We start from the raw sequence: 23,322 nt of genomic DNA on the forward strand, positions 1-23,322 counted from the left end.
ACATCAAATGTCAGTAGTGTTAGAGTCCAACATAAAAGCACAGAAATGCCCCAAACTAGGACCTTAATGCCTAGGTAACTAGTACTACCTATTGTTATTTACAAAACAAAGGAAGTTTAAATCATTTGTCAAACATGTTTACAAAATAAAAACATATCACATTTAACATGACGATTCCAGTTTCATATACCCTCTGCACACAGATTCATCACTTTTCTTTACACGCAATCCTGTATGCACAGATGGGCTTTTATAGGCTATTCTAAGTATGCATAAGTAGTGCCTTTATTGCACAAATGTAGCAGTCTCTGAATGCTTTGAGTATACTGTGCACATTATTACAAAGCTGGGGCAGCTCAAAGAAGATTAGAAAATGGCCTTGTTCCTGCAACTTACGGGGTCAAGCTGGAAGAATCAAGATCCATGGCACCTTGTTATAGTGCAGCTTCAGCAGCCTCAGCACTGCTATCAAACATCTGTTTCATTTCAGCTCACTTTTTAGGGACTTACTGAATTTTGTTCTCTGTCACCTTTCTAGGGGGGAAGGGGAATCAGTTGGGATTGGTGTCCTGGTTTCAGCTGGGATAGAGTTAATTGTCTTCCTAGGAGCTGGTACAGTGCTATGTTTTGAGTTCAGTATGCGAAGAATGTTGATAACACACTGATGTTTTCAGTTGCTGCTCAGTAGTGTTTAGACTATAGTCAAGGATTTTTCAGCTTCTCATGCCCAGCCAGTGAGAAAGCTGGAGGGGCACAAGAAGTTGGCACAGCACACAGCCAGGGCACCTAACCCAAACTGGCCAACGGTGTATTCCATACCATGGGAAGTCCCATCTAGTTTAGGAACTGGGAAGTGGGGGAGGGAATCGCGGCTTGGGTACTAGCTGGGTGTTGGTCGGCGGGTGGTGAGCAATTGCACTGCGCATCATTTGTACATTCCAATCCTTTTAGTATTGCTGTTGTCATTTTATTAGTGTTATCATTATCATTATTAGTTTCTTTTTTCTGTTCTATTAAACCGTTCTTATCTCAACCCACGAGTTTTACTTCTTTTTCCCGATTTTCTCCCCCATCCAACTGGATGGGGGGGAAGTGAGTGAGTGGCTGCGTGGTGCTTAGTTGCTGGCTGGGGTTAAACCACGACAATTGGCAATGTTTCTTTAGTGCTTCAAGCTATATTTCACTAATTTGTTCTTTAAAACACAGAATGAAACTTCTTCATCAGTAATTGAGATGGATTAAATGGCAAGGACAACAAATTGATCCATGCAGGAATCTGATTCATCACTTTACTAATGTAGAGATTATGATGTGCACTTACTTACCCAGCCAGTCTGTGAGAAGATAAAACTGTCATGGGAAAACCTTGGTGTTGGACAAACTGCAAGCAACCTAGTTTCCTATCCAATCTTGTGTCAATGTCTTTCCTTCATTTTTTTTTTAAAGATGCGGCAAGCATTATGTTAAGAACAAGTGCTGTGTATAAAATTCTCAGAGTGGTAACATTTGAAATAGAGAATGTTATCTTGTCTCACCATCATATTATTAATGTTTATTTAGGATTACAAGGACCTCAATCTTTCAAAGACTTTAGGATGCTCTCAGCTTTATGTGTGTGAGAAGACTCAATTCTAACGCTTTAATGAGCATGCAAAGTGGAGAAGCTGTGGGAACATTTCTGACTAGGGTCCTAAAAGACAGCCAGCACTCTGATAAGGAGATTCAAGCAGTGTGAAGATTTAAAGGCAAAATGACACAAACCAAATCATAATGATAAATAGTTAAAATTATGTTAGTGCTAACAAAAACATCATAATGAATATGATTTGTCAATATTTAGAGTTCTTTAATGTTGTATGTTTATGGACATATATATACCCAAAAAGAAACTTCATTAAAAGACTGAAGATACAAGCAGGCTTTATTAGAGATCTTTTGCAAGCCAAGCAGTTTCACAAGCCAGAACTAATGAAGCCTGATTTCCTATAGATTTGTGTCTCAGGGTTGATTTGTGACTGATGAGTTCCTTGCAACAGGGAGACATTAAAGAGCTCTGTTGGTGTGGATTCTTTCTAGTCTCATAAAAAGTGTACTCCTGCCACAAGCTTTGGCTTAGTTGGGCAAATATGTGACAACATGTTACAGGATCATCTCTCTTGGGCCACTTGTATACCCAAATCTTGTTGAAGCTTAATATCAATGGGACCTCTACACATTTCTGACAGCTTGCTTGAAATAAATTATTGAGTTTAAGAGTTAAGTGGTAGACAGTGGAGGGATAAAGGTAGTTTCTTTTCCACATCTGCACAGGAATATATTGTAATCAAAACAAGCAAAACCATGCCAATCTCTTCCATTGTTTTTCTTTAAATACATACCTATGCCAGGTAAAACAATTAATTCTATGCAGCATGTACTGTTCTCCTAAGCCTAATGTGCTCCTTTTTTCCAGTTAGGCACAAGTAATATATTGTTGGCTGTTCCCATGGTGTAACCACATGGAACAATTTAAGTTTCATTGTATGACATATTTTCTAAAAATTTAAAATATATACTTTTATTTATATAAAATGAAGACTGAAAATTGTTTTATCAGGTGAGGTAGGTGTGTTCAAAAGTACAAAAAAATCAGTGGGCTGTCTGGCATTTACCAATTCTGCTTTTGAAAAATCACCTCTTCAATGGAGTGTATTAACCTACAGTAGCAAATGGTTGTGGGTAAAAAGTGAAAATGTTGCAGAACTTTTACATACTTGTGGCAGTGCACAATTTTAGCATATGGAAAGGCTATGTTCATCATTTATTACCCATGTGTTGAAATACAAAGGAAAAAGAATATTGTTTGATTTTTTTTTTTCTTTATTGCTCAGGAGAGAAGAAGATTGTTAGTGGAGGGGGACATGTTTATTCTTAATCTAGAAATTAATTCATAGAACAAAACAAGAACCCACCTGGAGATCAATGTCCTGAAATCTTTATACCAAAAATGCTATTTTCCCATTTTTCCTTAAAATTCTACAAACGCTGTCATGTCCTGAGATAATTCTGTGTGTGAGCACATCTGCCCATCCCCCCAGTCTACATGCCTTTGTAACTGACTTCTGTTTGGTGCTTGTTCAGGCATTTATTCCTGAGCTGCACAGATTTCCAGCCACATTTGCAGCTAAAGCTAATAATACCTTGATGAAAAGCTGACTAGCCACTTGAAGAATTCACAAAATTTAATTAATTGTGTCTTTCATTGACAAAATTAATTGGGTCTTTCTGTGACAAAAATGAGACTGCATTCTATTCATGTTCTGAGTCCTTTGTAGAGATGATGGTGATATTTCCATACCACATAAAATGCAACACTGCTGTCCTTTTTTGGCTGAAATAAAGTTAATTTTCTTCTTAGTAGCTGCTATAGTTCTCTGTTTTGGATTTAGTATAAGAACGATGTTGATAACTGTTGTGGAGGATCCACAGGGGAAATCACACACAGACCAATGTGATCAAGTGAAGTCCATTTACTACAACTTTTAGCACAGTTATATACCTTATGTGCTTGTGCACGTGCCTTATACAATACTCTAATTGGTCCAATACCGCAGTTCACGCGACACTATCTTATCCTCTATTGGCTGTGCAAGCTTCTTCACAAGGTATCCAGCAGTTACTTTTTCTTCGGCATCCAGGAGTTGCTTGTCAGGCTCTTCTTATCTTCCTTTTTCCCAGCGTACAAGGACACAGTGTCCTTGTCTGCTCCAGCACTTTGTAAACTTATGCTTCATTCCCACCTAACGGCTGGATTGCTCACATGCCCTCGCCCAGCCAAGAAATCCTCAACAGTTCCCCCTTTTTGTTTTTGAGCAATCTAGGCTTGCGTAATAACTTGGGATGCCATTTTTTCTTAACAAGCTGAACAAGGTAAAATTATTACAATAGCTAAAATCACAATAACTACAACAATGCCCATAATTCTTTGAGCCAACCCATTACCCCTAGTGACCCAGACCATGAGGACTATGAGGAAGATGAACCATCCATACATTCTTGTGTCATCTTGCTCCATGAACTCAGCCCAGCAATCGGTAGGTGCCAGCTTTCCGTGGGCGTCCCCACAGAGGCAGCGATGGCCTCACTGTACACCAGCCCGATGCTATTCGGAAAATCCCGGTATTTATACATTTGCAGAGGAACGTGTTTTAGCACACGTGGCCAGCGGGTGCCAAAAGTCTGCCTCGGTTGCAATCTATGATGCATGTGCTCGCTGGCCAGGCGCGCTGCACGAGTCATAGCCATCTTGTCTATTGGTTTGTGGGCTTTATGATACGGTTGTGATGCACAGAGAATCTTGACCTGTTATGTTAGCCAAGGTGACCTATACATTAGTTTTCGGCTGAGGTAGTATTCATATTGCCACATCACCTATGATGCTCCAGATGATGATGGTTGTGCAAATCGAACAGGAGTCCGTCGTGGGCCTGTATCTGTGGAAACACAATCAACCTCGTTCCCAGGTTATTAATGGAAATAGACCTTACCCCTGATTTTGGCTTTAACTAACTTTACATTTACCCCACACTGTCTTCCCATAATCACACTATGTTTAATCAAATTATGCTTAACACACTTTTTACCTAAAGCAAGTTCTATATACAATAAGGCACACTATTCTAAGTCCTCTACAAGCGATACTCTATTAGTCAGAATCTGTCAGATCAGTGGCTCCAACACCCGCCGGTGCCATGCCACTTGCCATTGGGACAATTCCGGGTCCGGCATCAGTGTGAAGCCATGGCTTGACCCACTTAGCCAGCATCTCCCAGTAAGTTTACTTCTGCTGATCCTCACCATTTTCCGGATTCTGGGTCCTTATACATTACCATGATTCCCGTACTTTGTTGCGTCCTTTCTGCCTGTAAAAGAACGTGATGCACTACCATTGGGGGGTCTTTGTGATCACCTGTCAATCTGAGATAATTTAGCACAAATAAGGCTTTGGCCACACGTTCCTCTGGGAGTAAGCCCTGAGTTCCCCCCTTTTGTTTTTGCAGCATGTTCTTTGGGGTCTGGTTGGCCCATTCGACAATAGCCTGTCCTGTGGGAAGATGTTGAATACTGGTACCATGGTGAATTCCCCACAAATTACAAAATCGAGTAAATCGTGTAGAACCATAGGCTGAGCCGTTGTCCATCTTAATTTCTTTAGGCACACCCAGAACTGCAAAAGAAGCGTGAAGATGTCATTCAATATGTAAGGCCTTTTCTCCAGTTCGTGCCGTGGCCCATACGGCAGCAGGATAGGTATCAATACACACATGCACAGAACGCTTTGAACCAAACCACATGACATGGGTGACATCCATTTGCCACAACTGCAATGGCAAAAGACCTCATGGGTTAACCCCACAGGCCAAGCCCAGCCCTTCCTTTTGACAATCAGGGCATGCTTTAACGATACCTTGGGCATCAGTAAGTGGTAAATCAAATTGCTTTGCTAACATCCTAGCGGGTTGGTGCAAGAACTCATGTGATTGCCGTGCTTTGTTGAAAACGATTCCTTGGAGGAGGCTCCCATGCCACTGCAACCCATTGGTCAGCTCTGTCATTTCCCCTTTCTCATCTGCATATGCGCTCGTACCCAAGAGTTCTACCAGAGGGGCCATATCATCATTAGTGATACCGCAAAGATTCCGCACCCACTGGATATTTCCCACAAGCTTCTGGACTTCATGTACCGTTGAAATTTCTCATGTTATTTGAACCTTCTGAGGTTTAACATTGCTAGCATCTATGTGCAACCCCAAATACTTCCAAGGTGCTGCCTTTTGCACCTTTTCAGGAGTGATTATTACTCTGCCATGGCTTAAGATGTCCTGCAATTGAGTTAAAATTTCATCCTGTGGCAAGTTCCTTCCTGGTATCAAAATGTCATCCATATAATGATAAATAATTGACTGAGGAAACTGCTTTCTTACAGGCTTTAATGCCTAGGCCACATACACCTGACACATCGTGGGGGAATTGTGCATTCATTGCGGTAACACGACCCAATGGTATCTATTATAGGGCTCTGCCTTGTTAATCGATGGTACCGAAAAGGCGAACCATTCAGCGTCATCTGGGTGCAAGCGAATGGCGAAAAAACCAATCTTTTAGATCTATAATTAACAAATCCCATTCTTCTGGAAGCATAACTGCAGACGGCAAACCTGGCTGCAGGGCTCCCATACTGTGTATCACCGCATTCATAGCTCTAAGATCATGTAACAGTCTCCATGTCCCACTTTTCTTGGGAATGGTAAATATTGATGTATTCCATGGACTAGTAGAAGGAACAACATGTCCCGCTTTCAACTGGTCCTCAACTAACTCTTGTATTTTTAGCAGCCTTTCAGAATTTAGCAGCTACTGATCAATCCAAACAGGGTCATCTGTTTTCCAGCTAATTTTCAGAATTGGCTGTCCCTCAGTGACCGTTCCTAAAAAGGATGGGTCACTAACATTGCCTTCATTTGGCTCAATAAATCACGGCCTACGAGGCCAAACAATTCAGTTGGGGTAGTCATGATATACGGACGCATCGTAACGTGTTCGCCATCGGGGAACACAAATGGGTAATCGGTAGCTGACTTACTAAGGTGGCCTGTGTGCCCCCTATCCCTGCAATACCAAAGTTTGTATTGATCAATGGCCATGATGGAGGCTAAATGCATCGTGAAATAATCGTAACATCAGCTCCTGTATTGATTGTCATCAGTTTCTTGACGATAACTCCATTGGGCCCTTCCAATTGCACTACCTTTTCTGGTTTACCTCTTGTTGTGTCCATGGCAAAGTATACCTGCGGTTTCCCTGTGGAGCCGAATCCACCATCTCCACGTTGTACTTCACCTGGGTTCAGAACGCACGACCTGAATGGAACTGATTGTGCTATTCTGGTACCTTTAGGAATAGAAACAGGAGGGATTACAACATGAATCATAATTTTTCACAGTCCCACAATAATCTGCATCAATAAGCCCTGGGAGCACCAGAATTCCTTCTAGAGCTGTTGAAGATCGCCCATTAAAAATGCACTAAGTCCAAACCCCAACGGTCCCGTTATGTTGGATGTGTACTGTGGTTTCCACATCCACCCTGGAGCTTCCTGCAGTGGCGGATCTGGTGGTTGCGAGGCTGCCTGAGGGCTGGCAGCCCAAGCCCCTTGCATTTGTGTAGTTGCGTGAGGGGCCTTCGCAGTCAGTGTGAATTTTCCCTGCTTCCTGTATTCTTGGTGGTATGGTTATCTTTCTTATACTTGTTGCAGCACTTACTGTTAGCAGTAACTGTACATTTGCTCCTAATGTGTCCACGTTTGCCACAGTTAGAACACTTGACCAAGGGTGTCTTACTGGCCTTGTGTTTCTTTGTAGCTCCTTGGAGAGCTGTGGCAGCATAGGCTACTTTCTGTGAGTCCACTGATCGATCCGTGTATTCTATCATATCAACGATGTCTGCATTTTTCGGCAAATTACACAATGCTTTGCGTGTCTTTTCAATAGCATTTTCAAAAGCGAGTATTTTGAACATGTTTTCTTTCATGCTCTCGTTCATGTCAGGGTGGTCATAGATTGCCCTATGCAGTCTATTAATAAACTGTGCAAAAGGTTCGTTACACTCCTGTTTCACCTGGGTAAAAGCATGGCTGCGCATATTGTCTGGTATGGTAAGAAAAGCTTGATACGCCAAGATCTGTGATAGATGATGAACCTCAGTGATACACTGTAACTGAGCGTTCCCTGATGCGAAGGGTCCAGTACCCATCAGCATCTGTGTGGTTACTCCCCATAAGGGATCTGTTTGTTGTCATGGTGTTGCTTGTTCCCTATCACAGAACGTCTCCCACTGCCGGAAAAACACTAACGTTTGGGTGGGTGTCAAAACCAACTGTGCTAGCTGTTTAATATCTTGAGGTATCAGCATATCAGCAGAAAAAATGAATTGCAGTATTTGGTGAGTTAACGCAGATTTGATTCCATACTGATTTACAGCATTCCTTAATCTCTCAATGACCTTCCAGTCAAACGCCTCCCATTTTTCTGTCCATTTGATGCAATATCTGGGAATGCTTGGAGCATAGTCCCTTCTATAATGGCATCTTTTATTACACCCCTCCAATGTCTCTGCCTTTCTTCTGCAGCGGCTATTACAAGCGGCTCCGCGTCTATCGCGGGCGCGGTTTGTGTCACCGTCTCTGGCTCCGAGAGGCGGGATGGATGAACGGGCGGTGGTGGGGGCGCGGACGGTTCTGCCCGGGGGCCAGCCGCAGCCGCGGCTGGCGACGGCCGCTCCGTGGCCGGCTGACACACGCCGCTGCAAACGGGCGGAGGGGGGGGCGGAGGGGTGGGCGGGAGGGGAGGGGCCGAGGAAGGGGGCGGAGGGGGTGGTGAGAAAGCGGGGGGAGGGAGCGGGACTGGTACACGGCCAGAATCTTCATTCTCTTGCCTTCTTGGTTCATCCTTTCGGGAGGATCCTTTCTCCCTCACTTCTGGCTCTCCCGACCGTGCTGTCAGTTTTTGTAATTGGTTCACCACCTCCCTCAGCTCTTCCATCGCACTACCAGATGGAGATGGTTCCCTCACCCCCGCAATCTGTTTATCCGCATTAGTCACCCCCGAATCTGTCGGGTTCGGATCTGTCGGGCGACAATTGCCCCCCCCTAATTCCCCTGTTTCTTGTGGAGTAACAGACGGGGGAATTTTTTCGGCGCCAATGGCCTGGCTGAGTATAGGCAAAGGCTGCGTCTGTGCAGGCATCTCAGCATTAACCGAAATGGATGTTGGGGGGGTGGAGATAGTTGTGTAGAGAATGTCCCCCCAACTCCAGCGGGGTAGGCTGATGCGGCAGCCGTGGAGGCAGCAGAGGGGGTCATGGCCACGCAGGCAGCGGCGGCTACCTCCCGGTCTGCCCTCATTGTCTCCAGCATGTCTCGAATTACTTTCCCGAGCGCTGCGTATTTTTTCATCTCCTTCACCTTACCCCGCTTGCAGTTAGCAGCGTCCCACAGTGCCTTGCCTATATTATCCCAGGTCGCTTCTTCAAATGCGACATTTACATTCGGGATAAGTTCTTTCTCCCAGGCCCATAAAAGTAACCTCTTTAACACAGAATTATCGAATTTCAGTCCTCTCTCAGGGAGAAAATTACGAAGGAGCTTTAGGACTGCTTCCTGCCTTTTGTCCAACCCCATCTCCTTCTCCAACCGCTCACCTAATCAGGGCGAGATTCAAGCTTCCACGCGTCTACTCATTTTCCCAGCTCAGGGCGAGATTCAGACTTAGGCGCGTCACAGCTCAGCTGAAGCTCACGTCGTGCTTCCCAGCTTGTCTGAAGCTTCTGCCGTCCTGCCGGGGCAGCAGGAACACTCTTGGCCGGCTCCTGCACTTCCTCGACGGTTCAGCTGCACCAGAAATTCCCATAGAGACAATAAAGTGCTGATCTGAGGGTCCCTGTTCGGGCGCCAAATGTTGCGGAGGATCCACAGGGGAAATCACGCACAGACCAATGTGGTCAAATGAAGTCCATTTACTACAACTTTTAGCACAGTTATATACCTTATGTGCTTGTGCACGCGCCTTATACAATACTCTAATTGGTACAATACCCCGGTTCACGAGACACTATCTTATCCTCTATTGGCTGTGCAAGCTTCTTCACGAGGTGTCCAGCAGTTACTTATCTCATTCTTTGGCATCCAGGAGTTGCTTGTCAGGCTCTTCTTATCTTCCTTTTTCCCAGCGTACAAGGACACAGCGTCCTTGTCTGCTCCTGCACTTGTAAACTTATGCTTCATTCCCACCTAACGGCTGGATTGCTCACATGCCCTAGCCCAGCCAAGAAATCCTCAACAGATAACACATTGATGTTTTAATTGTTGCTAAGCAGTGTTTACACTAAGTCAAAGACTCCTCAGCTTCTCATACTGCCCTCCCAGCAGAAGCTGGGAGTGCACAAGAAGCTGGGAGGGTACACAGCAAGGACAGCTGACCCAAATGAGCCAAAGTGGTGTTCCATTCCATATTACATCATGCCCTGTATATAAACTGGGGGGGAGTGGTCCAGGCTACACCATGTCTTGGGGATTGGCTGGGCATTGGTCAGCGAGTTGTGAGCAATTGTGCATCACTTATTTTGTATATTGTCTTAGTAGTAGTACTAATAGTAGTATTTTCCTTTCCTTTTCTGTCCTATTTAACTGTATTTATCTCAACCCATGAGTTTTACTTTCTTTTTTTTCCTAATTCTCTCCCCCATCCCACTGGGTGGCGGGGGAGTGAGTGAGTGGCTGTGTGGTGCTTAGTTGCCAGCTGGGGTTAAACCACAATAGCTGCTAATTTGCTGCAGAAGAGACAATTTGGAATCTCACAGACAGAAATTGATACTCAAAAGGAAAAGCTCTATAATTAGTAGTTATTTGACATCTGTTAGACCACTTCAGGAACAAGAAAACATTACCCCATCATCCATTTCAGCAATGGCATTGTGTAACTCTGCCAATAAAGAAAAAACAGAACGATACAAAATACCACTTACAGAAAAGCAACATATATTCAATCTCATGAGGAAAAGTAGTGATTTTTAAAGGCCCTCCTTACCTCTGAAATATTTTTTCTAATCTAATGAGTAGGTCAAAGGAATATAGATGTGTGCAGATATGCGACTTAAGTGAAATTGGTTTTTTTCCCCCCCTCAGTGACAGTCAACTGTTGAATCACAATTTGTGACACATTTTCTTGTTTTTCTGGGTTTGATTAACTTATTTAATTTTAGTGTGAGGGGTTTGGGGAACAATTACATATGATCCAGAGGATCTCTTTTTAATTTTCATGCTCTGGGCTTGTATAATGTTTTCATTATGATTTATTCTAATTGAATCAGAAGCCATAATTCTACTCTTCAAAGGAATCACAGCCTTTGCAGATTGATAATTAGAATTCTTGTCTGTCAGATTTATCTTAAGGCCTAAATGATACCATAAAAATGGAAACCAAATTATTTTGGAAGAAGCTTAGCCTTCATGTTCATAACTCTGAAATGCTCAAAACCTTCACTACATCTGAATGAAGCAGTAGAGTTAGGAAAAAAAAAAAAAGTTTTTAAACACTGCAAACTCCATTTATTATCCAAGATATAACTTTTCCAGATACAAAACCCTAAGTGTCACACAGAAAGTAAAGTGAACTGTTACATTTTACACTAGCTTTAACTTCAGATTTTATATAAGATGGTTTGGGTATTTTATTATATTAGTTTACCAGTGCACTAACCCACTCCCATTCCTTCAATCCTAACAGTGGTCAAAATAAATTTTAGCTTTTTTTTTTTTTTTTTTTTTTTGAGAAATTCAGTTGTTTTACATAGCTTGATATTCAACAAACCTACTCCTATCCAGGTTTTACTTCCACACATTATTTTTGGAGGGCATTTTCCCACTATTATTTCAAGAGGGGGCATGGGAGATGAGCATCAGTGAGCTCAAGCAACCTGTGGAATATTTCTCCTGCCCAGAGGAAATCCTAATTGAATCTGAATCAATAATGTTAATTAGATGAATAGGCAGATTGTTCAGTCTTTTACTTTAGGCTGTTAAACCCTGAATGTGTAAAGTTGAGATTTCAGTGCTCTGTAGCCCTCAGAGAAATTGCTTATTTGAATTATCAAAATAAGTTTGTGGGGAGATGGTGGAGTTAATTACAGCTTTTTCTGTCTTATATAAATATACTTTCATTTCTTCAGTTTACAAAGTTTATAAATTTTACGGCTTGGATTTGTTTGGGGTTTTTAATCTTATTAAAGCTGGTGTGGTGGTGTCGTGGTTTAACCCCAGCCAGCAACTAAGTACCACGCAGCCGCTCACTCACTTCCCCCATCCAGTGGGATGGGAGGAGGAAATTGGGAAAAAAAGTAAAACTCCTGGGTTGAGATAAGAACGGTTTAATAGAACAGAAAAGAAGAAACTATAATGATAATGATAACACTAATAAAACAACAACAGTAGTAATAAAAGGATTGGAATGTACAAATGATGCACAGGGCAATAGCTCACCACCCGCCGACCGACACCCCACCAGTCCCCGAGCAGCAATTCCCTGCCCCCCCCCCCCCCCCCCCCCCCGCCACTTCCCAGTTCCTAAACTAGATGGGACGTCCCATGGTACGGAATACACCATTGGCCAGTTTGGGTCAGGTGCCTTGGTTGTGTCTTGTGCCAACTTCCTGTGCCCTGGCTGGCCATGAGAAGCTGAAAAATCCTTGACTATAGTCTAAACAATACTGAGCAACAACTGAAAACATCTGTGTTATCAACATTTTTTGCATGCTGAACTCAAAACATAGCACTGTACCAGCTACTAGAAAGACAGTTAGCTCTATCGCAGCTGAAACCAGGACAGGTGGGTTGACCCTGGCTGGATGCCAGATGCCCACCAAAGCCGTTCTATCACTCCCCCTCCTCAGCTGGACAGGGGAGAGAAAATATAACAGAGAGCTTGTGGGTTGAGATAAGGACAGGAGAGATCACTCACCAATTACCAGTCATGGGCAAAACAGACTCAATTTGGGAAAGTTAACTCTATTACAAATCAACCAGAGCAAGGTAATGAGAAATAAAACCAAATGTCAGAACACCTTCCCTCCATTCCTCCCTTCTTCCCGGGCTCAACTTCACTCCCAGATTCTCTACCAACCCTCCCAGCAGCACAGGGGGAGAAGGATGGGGTTTACGGTCATTTCATCACACGTTATTTTCTGCCACTTCATCCTCCTCAGGGGGAGGACTCATCACACTCTTCCCCTGCTCCAGCGTGGGGTCCCTCCCACGGAAGACAGTCCTCCACGAACTTCTCCAACGTGGGTCCTTCCCACGGGCTGCAGTTCTTTACAAGCTGATCCAGCATGGGTCCTTTCCACAGTGTGCAGTCCTTCAGCACACTTCTCCAGCTTGGGTCCCCCACAGGGCCACAAGTCCTGCCAGAAACCCTGCTGCATGGGCTCCTCTCCACAGATCCGCAGGTCCTGCCAGGAGCCTGCTTCAGCATGGGGTTCCCACAGGGTCACAGCCTCCTTCGGGAACCCACCTGCTCTGGCGTGGGGTCCTCCATGGGCTGCAGGTGGAGATCTGCTCCACCGTGGACCTCCCTGGACTGCAGGGGGACAGCCTGCCTCACCAGGGTCTTCACCATGGGCTGCAGGGGAATCTGCTCTGACATCTGGAGCATCTCCTCCCCCTCCTTCTTCACTGACCTTGGTGTCTGCAGGGTTTTTTCTCTCACATATTCTCACTCCTCTCTCTGGCTGCCATTTTCCATCTGTCCCAACTTTTTTTCCTTCTTAAAAATGTTATCACAGAGGTGTTACCACTATTGCTGATTCTCTTGGCCTTGGCCAGTGGCAGGTCCGTCTTTGAGCCAGCTGTTATTGGCTCTCTCGAACACAGGGGAAGCTTCCAGCAGCTTCTCACAGAAGCCACCCCTGTAACTCCCCCCACTACCAAAACCTTGCCACACAAATCCAATACACCTGGGTATTACTTTTTCAAGTTAAAAATAGGGGAGCTATAATACTATAAAAAGCTCAGATAGTTTCAGGTTTTCTCAGACACTCAGGATATCTAAGCACATACACATGCACAGTGTTACTGCACCAAGCTGATTTTTTCTCCCTTTCTAACTTTTTGTGAATGAGATTTCTCATGCAAATCTGCAGATAGTGTTCCAAGGCAATAATAAAATGAATGCACATATTCTGCAAGTGATTCTTCCTTTTGCCAGAATTGCTGACTGCTTGTTTACACTAAGCAATGGATTGCAGGGCAGAAATTCCTGAATTGTCCCCTAGCAAACTACCATATTGCTGAACTCAGCATTCACACAGCCACACTTGCCATTCTAGCACTAGCTCAAGGGATGCTAGCTCAGAAGTCACTGCTTCAGGGCTGAAGGAAACCCAGTTTCGATGGGAGAGAGGAAGAGGCTGCACATCTCCATAAATTTTGCATCACATAATGAGGAACATAAGCTGACCTTGGCAATTCTAATGGGGGGGAAAGAGGGATGATTCTGTTAGTCCTCTGAGGACTAGAGGAAATCTACGTCTAGTGCTGTGTTGGTGGACAGAAGACTGCCTTTATATATCATTTGCCTTTTCGCTTTACAAAAACACAAACCCTGACAATACCAAGAAGGAGAATGCTTGTTAGTCTCATCTATGTTGCATCAGGACATATTGCTACTGACAGGAAAAAGAAATAAAAATTAGGTGAGGAAGAAGCAAAACAACATAGAACAAAACAAAAAAAACCAAAAGTATGACACTTAAGACCATAAATTGAACAGTAGGTGTGATTCTCCTTCCATGCCTTGTATCAGAGAAACAATGTGTGCCCCTGGTTGAATAACATACTAATTGTGATAGACTCACTACTTTTGAAAATTACCATGAAGCACGTTGTTAACACAGCAAACCCATGACCATGAACAACCATTATGGAGAAAGCTTTTGCACCTTTTCTAGGAAAACAACACAACTGGGTGCATACCTGAAGTGCCTGTATGCTCACAGATGCAACACAGGAAACACACAGGAGGAATTAGAAGTCTGGGTGCAGCTACAGGGTTATGATGCCATTGGTTTTACAGAGACATGGTGGGATAGTTCACACAATTAAGGTGCTGCCATGGATGGATACAGGTTGTTTAGGAAAGACAGACCAGGAAGGTGGAAAGGGCAAGTTGTCCTTTATGTGAAAGCACAGCAGGATTGCACAGAGTTCTGCCTTGGGACATGCGATGAGACATCTGAGAGCCAATGGGCCAGGATTAGAAGGCAGATCAACATGGGTGACACTGTGGAGGGCGTTTGCTACAGATGGCCTTTTCAGGAGGAAGAAGCAGATAAGACCTTCTTCGGACAACTGGAAGAAGCCACACATTTGCAGGCTTTTCACCTCAAGGGTGACTTGAATGACCCTGACATCTTCTGGAGGGGCAACACAGAAGGAATCCACGAGATTTCAGGAACATATTGATGACAACTTCCTGACACAGTTGACAGAGGAGTTAACATGGAAAGGTGCTCTGCTGGACCTCATACTTACAAACAAGGAAGGGATTGTTGGGGATGTGAAGGTTGGAGGCAGCCTTGGCTACAATGGCCATGACATGGAGGAATTCAAGATCCTGAGAGTAGGGACCAAAGCAAAAAGCAAGATCACATCCCTGGACTTCAGGAGAGACAACGTTGGCCTCTTCCAGGATCTGCTTGGAAAAGTCCTATCAAATAAGGCTGTGAAGGGAAAAGGAGCCCAAGAAAGCTGCTTTATATTCAAGGATCACCTCTTCTAGGCTCACGAATCATCCATGCCAACAAGCAGGAATTCAAGCAAAAATGCCAGGAGGCCTGTATGGATGAACAAGGAGCTCCTGGCCAAACTCAGACATAAAAAGGAAGCATACAGTGGGTCAAAACAGGTACAGGTAACCTGGGAAGAATACAGATATACTGTCCAAGCATGCAGAGATGCAGTTAGGAAAGTCAAAGCCCACCTGGGATTTTGCCCACATAGGTGGCAAAAGGAAGACTAGGGAAAATGTGGGCCCAGTGCTGAATGAGGCAGGGGACCTGGTGACACAGGGCATGGAAAAGGCTGAGGTAGTGAATGCCTTCACATCAGCCTTTACTAGCAAGATCACCCTTCAGGAATCCCAGGCCCCAGAGACCAGGGGAAAAGTTTGGAGCAAGGAAGATGTACCATTTGTGGAAGATGCACCATTTGTGGAAGACGATCAGATCAGGGAATACTTAAGCACGCTGGATGTACATAAGTTCAAGGGGCCTGATGGGATGCACCCACAAGTGCTGTGGGTGTTGGCTGGTGTCACTGTGACATCATTCTTGATAATTGAACAATCATGGTGACTGGGAGAGATGCCTGAGGACTGGTGGAAAGTAGATGTTACTCCTATCTTCAAAAAGGGTGGAAAGGAGGGCCCAGTAAAGGTCAGTCAGCCTCACCTCAATCCCTGAGAGGTTCATAGAGCAACTAATCCTGGGAACCAGTTCCAGGCACATGAAGGACAAAGTGATTGGGAGTGGTCAGCATGGATTCACAAAGGGAAGTCATGCTTGACCAACCTCATAACCTTCTATGACGAATTGATTGGTTTGGTAGGCAAGGGGAGAGCTGTGAATATTGTTTACATTGATTTCAGCAAGACGTTGACATTGTAACCCTTAAGACCCTCATAGAGAAGCTGGTGAAGTATGGGTTGGATGAGCAGACCCTGAGGTGGATTGAAAACTGCCTGAATGGCCAGGACCAGATGTTGATGATCAGTGGCATGAAGTCTAGTCAGAAGCCAGTAACTAGCAGTGTAACTCAAGGGTCAATACTAGGTTTGATCTTGTTTAACATATTCATTAGTGATCTGGATCATGGGGCAAGGTGTACCCTCACCAATTTTGCTGATGATACAAAACTGGGAAGAGGGGCTGATACACAGTCATTCTGCTACCCAGAGGGACCTTGACAGGCTGGAGAAATGGGCTGACAGGAACATTGTGAAGTTCAACAAGGGCAAGTGCAAAGTCCTGCACCTGGGGAGGAACAACCACATGCAAGAATACATGCTAGGGGCCACCCAGCCAGAAAGCAGCTATGCCGAAGAGGCTTTGGGGGTCCTGGTGGACACCAGGTTCAACATGAAGCAACAATGTGACCTTGTGGCAAAGAAGGTTAATGATATCTTCAGATGCATTTGGAGGAGTGTTGCCAGCAGATCAAGGAAGGCAATCCCTCTCATCTGTTCAGCACTGGTGAGGCCACACTTGGAGTATTGTTTTCAGTTCTGGGCTCGCCACTACAACAGAGACACGGACATACTAGAGTGAGTCAAGTGAAGGGCCACTCAAATGACTAAGGGACCAGAAAGGCTGAAAGAGCTATGAAACCTTGGGGGGGGGGGGGGAATCTTATCAATGTATTTAAATACCTGAAGAGATGGTTTAAAAGTAGCCAGCCTCTTTTCACTGGTGTCTAGTGATGGGACAAGAGGTAGTGGGCACAAACTGAAACAAGGAAAGTTCCGCCTTAACGTAAGGAAACACTTTTTTACTGTGAGGATGACTAAGCACTCTATCAGATTGCTCAGAGAGGTTGAAGAATATCATTGGAGTTATTTAAATGCCATCTGGACATGGTCCTGAGCAGCATGCTCTAGGTGACCCTGCTTGAGCAGGGAGTTGGACCAGAAGTCCTCCTGAGGTCCCTTCCAACCTCAACCATTCTGTGATTCTGTGAACAATTTCAAAATCTCTGTGATGCTTGATGAAGACATCTGAAGAAGTTTGATCTGAAGAAGCATCTGAATGTTAAGGACAAGATTATGCCTAGGAATGATATTTTGTTTTCTTTCTAAGATACATATCATATTGAAGAAGAATTCAAGGTTTCTCTGATCTTTGAAAAATACAGAAGAAACATCATTGTGAAAAAAACCCATGTTTGTGCAGAACTATCAAGTTATAGTACCTCATATACTTTCCAGGGGGCAGGAAAAAACACAGGAAAATAAAGGTAACAAAGAGGAAGTTAAATATGTGTTGTCATTATTATTATAAGTTTTTCCAGCATACAAATTGTTAAGGGCTTCCAAGTACCAATTACCTACAGGACAACCTGAAGTCTTGTAGTACTATACAAAAATTTAGAGGGTTTCTGGTTACAATCATAGAAGAAAAATTGAGATAGGGGATGACACTGAGGTGAGTTTCTACTTAAAAAAAATCTATCATGGCACACTAAATGAGTAGGTGAAAACAAACCAGTAGAAAGACATAAGCAAATTAGCCCTTTTTGTACATTGGTTGTGAAATGCAAGTGTTGTAGAAGGCAGACTGGTTAAGGGGAAAAAATGTGATTCCAGTTCCCAGAATATGGGGCAACAGCAGGCCAATTTCCTGGGAGGAAGTTATATCCCGAGGGTTACTTGCACAGAAGTAGGAACCTTTTCGGGTGCAGCAATAGATAAAGATTCAATCTATCAGTTAATTTCCTGATTTTTTTTGAGGCAAACAAAAGATATTTCTGAAGTTCCTTTTGACTTCATCACAATTTCATTGCAGACAATATTGCAAGTATTTTTTGTTTTGTTTTCGTTCTGTTTAGGAATGTAAGCTTTTAAAAAATGAACATTTTTTGAGGTTTACTAGAAGCCTTACAGTAATTGCATAATTTGGCTGACCTGTTTGTTGGTGCTACAGTCCTTCCTATTGCATATAATTTTACTAACACCATATAATTTTAGATAGCAAAATATTAAATAACCTGTTTAAAAGTATGGATAATTTGGAGGTAGTGACTTTGAAGTTTCTTTCAAGAATCCATCTGGACCAACAGCTTTACTCTCTGCTATGTCTTTAAAACCATTAATTATTTCTGCTACTGTTATTATGCTGCTGTTTAAAGCATCACATTGTTCTGAGGTCAATTTAGCTAATTTTAGATGTTAAGCTGTTCCTGTGCTTGACCGTTATTAAGGTGCTGGTAGCTATATAATGATTTGAAATACAAAATGAATTCTTATTAATCTCCTCTCTATTCTCTAAAATAATGCCACTAAGTTTTTTAACTGCAGAAATTGTATTCTTAATCTCCACCATCCAAATAAACACTTTTTTATTACATAATTCTCTTAGTACTAGATTGTAATGCAATTCTCTACTATTCCTTACATATCATGTATACTGTTTTCCTCTCCTAATTCTGCAATATTTTTAAAAATGCACTATGCTTATTTTTTATAATGGTGTTCCTATAAAACCTGGATTCTTCTTTGGGAAAAAGGTTGTGTTATGTTATGTTGGTAGAGAGGTAAATTTGCCTCTGGATACTCTTTATATCTGAGAATAATTACAAACAATTCCAGTGAGTCAATGTTTTCTATGAAAAGTTCAAAAAGGAATAACTTGCATGGGAGTGCAGCCAACTTTTTTAGTGACCGTATGATACATGAACCTTGAAAACTGACTGAAATCTGAAGCAGCATGGGAATATAAGACAAACAAAGTAATAACTAGAAAGTCACTCCCATTATGGCTTCTCCCAAATTTAGTGTTAGAAACAACCTCTATATTATTTTTCATCTACATTTTCACTAATGATAATTAATTTGTTGAAAAAACAGAACTATTTTAGTGACTAATATTATTTTGTCTTCAAGAAGGCTTGAACACTTAGCATCACCACGTTGCTTATTTTCCCTTTTTTTTTTTTTTTTTTTTTTTTTTTTTTCAGAATTAGGTGTATTACTGTGACCATAAAGGTAATGGTGCAATTTGAACTGTCATTTATGCAAGAATTATAGAGAAAAGTTTTTGAACACTTTCAGCAGACAACTGGAGCCACCTGAAACAATGCAGTAATTACACTGTAACTACTGCTGCCTTTGATATTGATAATGACAGTTGCATACAGATTGCTATAATGGCAAGAAGAAAAACTGCTCTTCCACAACTACTCATCTGACTCTGTTGTCAATCAAATCTTAGACAGAAGAACTAAAAAAGTTGTATTAGACTGTATCTGTTGAGAGGCACAGGCTCAATTCACTTTTTCTTCTGCTAGCAGAAACCCTGCTGCAATCCTTACAAAGCTCAGACTGGGCTGAAACCAAAAGGTTCAAAGGCCACAGTCTTAGTGTGTCATTTATTATGAGGACAACTGCTGGCCATGACTAAGCTCACCCACCTTGTCTTTCCTCAGTTTCCCAACACTAGGCTCCCTGGGACAAACAGAGGCATTATGGAGGTGCACTTCTTATGTGAGTGCAAATGCTACTCTTTTCCGATGGGGCATGAAAATTCACTTTGCTTATGGCATTGAGCAATTGGTTCTTTTTCAGTTCACTTTACAGAGCTGAGCTTACTTCTTAAATACTTTCAAACAAGGTTATTGGCAGCAAAGATATAGGATCATCAAAATTCAGTGAAAGTTGTGTATGTCCCCATCTGAGATGGAACAACTTATTGAATAAGGAGAATAGCCCTGATATCTTTAGTTTATGAACATTAAAGTATCTGGATAGAAAATGTAGCCTTAAGCAATAAAATAAGCATAGATCATCCAAGGTAAACATACTGCCTACAGATAATTGTGGTGGGAAATAACATTTCTCTTCAAAAACCCCAGATTTCAAAACTCTTAGGCAATTTTAAAAAAGGTCTGCCAACATGATACAATAAGCTAAATATAATTAAAAATAAATGCTCACAACCAATGAGACTTAGAGATATATAGCTCTAATTTTGCTTGTGCAAGAGTATGTAGGACAAAGATATTAGGCTATATTAAGGTATTTGTTATCCATTAAAACATTTTCCCTGTAACATACATCTCAGACTAATGATACAAGAAAATCGTCAGATGATAAAAATAATTTTCCTTCTAGACATACTATTTTGACAGTTTTAGTGAAGTGGTTATATGGACAGCCAAAAGATTATTATGTTTAAACCAGATGAAACTGATTGGACTTGAGGACACTTGATACTGCAGGTCTGTGTGGGTGGTAGCTGAGAGTGCTCAGCATCTAAATGATACTACCATTTTAGTCAAAGGAAGCTGTAATTTTATGAGATGGATTTATGAGGAAAAGGTAGAAATGCCCAGCACACCTGACTACATGGTGGCGATCATTTCACAGTAAAAATTTATGTTTTGAAAGCCAAACACGCTCCTTTAGAAGCAGTGGTATGCCAGAGGTTTATTGCTGAGTACGCCCAGCCCTGGGAGGTTCTCCCAGGTTTGCTACATACACACTGCATGTAGTGGAGAATGCACTCAGGGACTGGCGACAACCTTTCCAGGATGCCAAATGGCATCATCTAGACAACTATGTGCTACAGCCTGACAACAACATAACACCAAAGAGAATATACTTTTGCAGGAAAGGCCATACATGCAGTGTGGTGGTTTTTTCCCTACTCAGGGAACCACATGAACATAAGAATCACATACCTGAAGTGTACAGACCTCTTTCCTTCCTCTTTCTTCCATCCAGCCTGCACTCCAGGCCAAGAGAGTTAACATGCTAGTCAGCATCCTTTCAGTGGTCCTTGCTGTGACATGGCTGATTAAGTCTTAGGTTGCCAAGTGAATACATTTACCTTGTAATAATGTAATTTTGTGTGCTTCCTTTCAAAATATAGCTTGAAGAAAGGTTAACAATAGTGGTGATTTGCTTTCCTGGCTTTAAAAGTTTAGGTGCTAGCTAGTGGGAAGAAAAAATAGTGGACTTAATGCACTTATATGAGCTTCGTATTAAGTGACCAGTTAAAGATTACTCTAAAGCCAGACAAGATCAAATTCTTCTTGATGAAGAGCCTGGAGTGTCTTCTAGAGCATGTTGAGGCACTGAATCACAGGAGTGCAGGATACCTGCACTAGCTGGGAGAACTTTCCCAGTTCTCAGGAACAGTTTAAACGAGAAGGTATTCAGTATCCAATTAAGTAACACTGACAGGAACCAGCCTTGACAGTAGTGAAAAAAAGCATTTGCTATTCTTGATAAACTGTGTGCTGTCTCGGCATCCTCAGAGAAGAACAGCACAGGCATAGCCCATGCAATCCTAACTTGGTCCAAAGCACTGAATCAGGTATTTTCTTCTCTTAAAGGCCATGTATAAATCTCATTGAATCCAGTAGGGCTTAAGCACATTCCAAATTGCTTTTCTACATTAGGGCTTTAGGTGAATTGTATGAAAAAAACCCAATATTAAAATGTTCACAGCCCATTGATATTGATGCTCCTGCCCTGGATGGGGCTGCACTGTAGATAAAACAAGATCCATCTCAAGGGTTCAGAGTCAAAAATGTTGTTTATAAAAATCGTACTTTCTATAAAACCAAGAAAATTTTTCTAAATATCTTAATTCTCTGCTATCATCTTATTTTCCTATAATAATCTTTAAAAGGAACAGATGGAGGTTTATTTCCAGTTCTTTGTACTGGAAAAAAAGCATACAGACATTTAATTTGCAGACCAATCTTCTTCTTCTTAACAGGTTTATTGACACAAATTCTCAAGCTTTACTTCTCTCTCCTCCTCCTTCACCCACATAAAGTGCTCTGAGTGTGGCTATTATAAATACAGATGTTCAAGGGATATTGTACTGTGGGAAAGTTAACTTATTCTTTGTAATAGCTTTTGTATCTGGTATGAGATAATCTATATGCAAATAGTAAGACTGTTAACTACTGTCACCTCTGTTAAAAGAAACAGTAGAACAGAAATGTTATTCAAACAAACTTAGAGGAAAACCTATCCCAAAACTGCAAATGCCATGTAAATCTCCAGGAATTGCAATTTATTCTTTGTAATACATTAGTATATGAAATGAAAGTTCATTTGAATTCTGAGAAAAATACTAATATTTTAACCCATCAAGTAGATGGCCTTTGCGTTATAATCTTCTGACTCATATGAAAGAGTCAAATATTTGCAACAGTAACATTGAAAGCTTAATGCTGAATGAAAAATTAAATAACCAACATTGCCTGGAAGGACTTAACCTCACATGAAGATGTGCACAACAACTTAAAAGTATTACAGTCCAAACAAAAAAAAGAGAGAACTGCCAAAATGAATTTAAATCAGAGGAAGTGTGACTTGTAGGAGCAAGCATAACTAATATTTTTGACATGGATGAAAGGAAACATTGCAGATCCAGTGAAGTTTAAAATACAGGAGAGTACTCACTGAGATAATGAATTCAGGGTTAGAAGACAACAAAAATGAGAAGACAGTAAATAAGCGCATTTAAACAGGACAAAATTTTTAAAGGTAGCATCAAGCTTCCAGTATTTCACCTGAAGTTGAATGATCCTGAAAATATGTTATGTTTTATACTCAACTTGGAGAAAGAGCTATCATTTAACCTCCCAAACCGGACCAAATAATTCAAGTGATTGTTGTATAAGAATCCATATCAAGATATAAAGCCCTAAGACATTGCCAACATTTGCATGAAACCCAGCACTTAGTGAAGTCAATTGTAAGGGTCTTCAGTGGGGCAATCACTATTCCTTTTATATTCTATATGTGCATGCTAATCTAGATCTAGGCAAAATTATTTGTTCAAAACATCTTTTCTAATCAGCAAATCAGATTTCATGAAAATGACATGCTACATCTGAAAATGTTAACATTGAAGTTGGTGGGGTTTATTTATTATTTTTCTTGAAATGAGATTTTGAAAAAAAATATGTTTTGGAAATCAAAAAGTATTTGTTGGCTGTTC

Source organism: Accipiter gentilis, chromosome 21 (assembly GCF_929443795.1).
Source record: "Accipiter gentilis chromosome 21, bAccGen1.1, whole genome shotgun sequence".
In the NCBI taxonomy this organism is placed as follows: Eukaryota; Metazoa; Chordata; class Aves; order Accipitriformes; family Accipitridae; genus Astur; species Astur gentilis.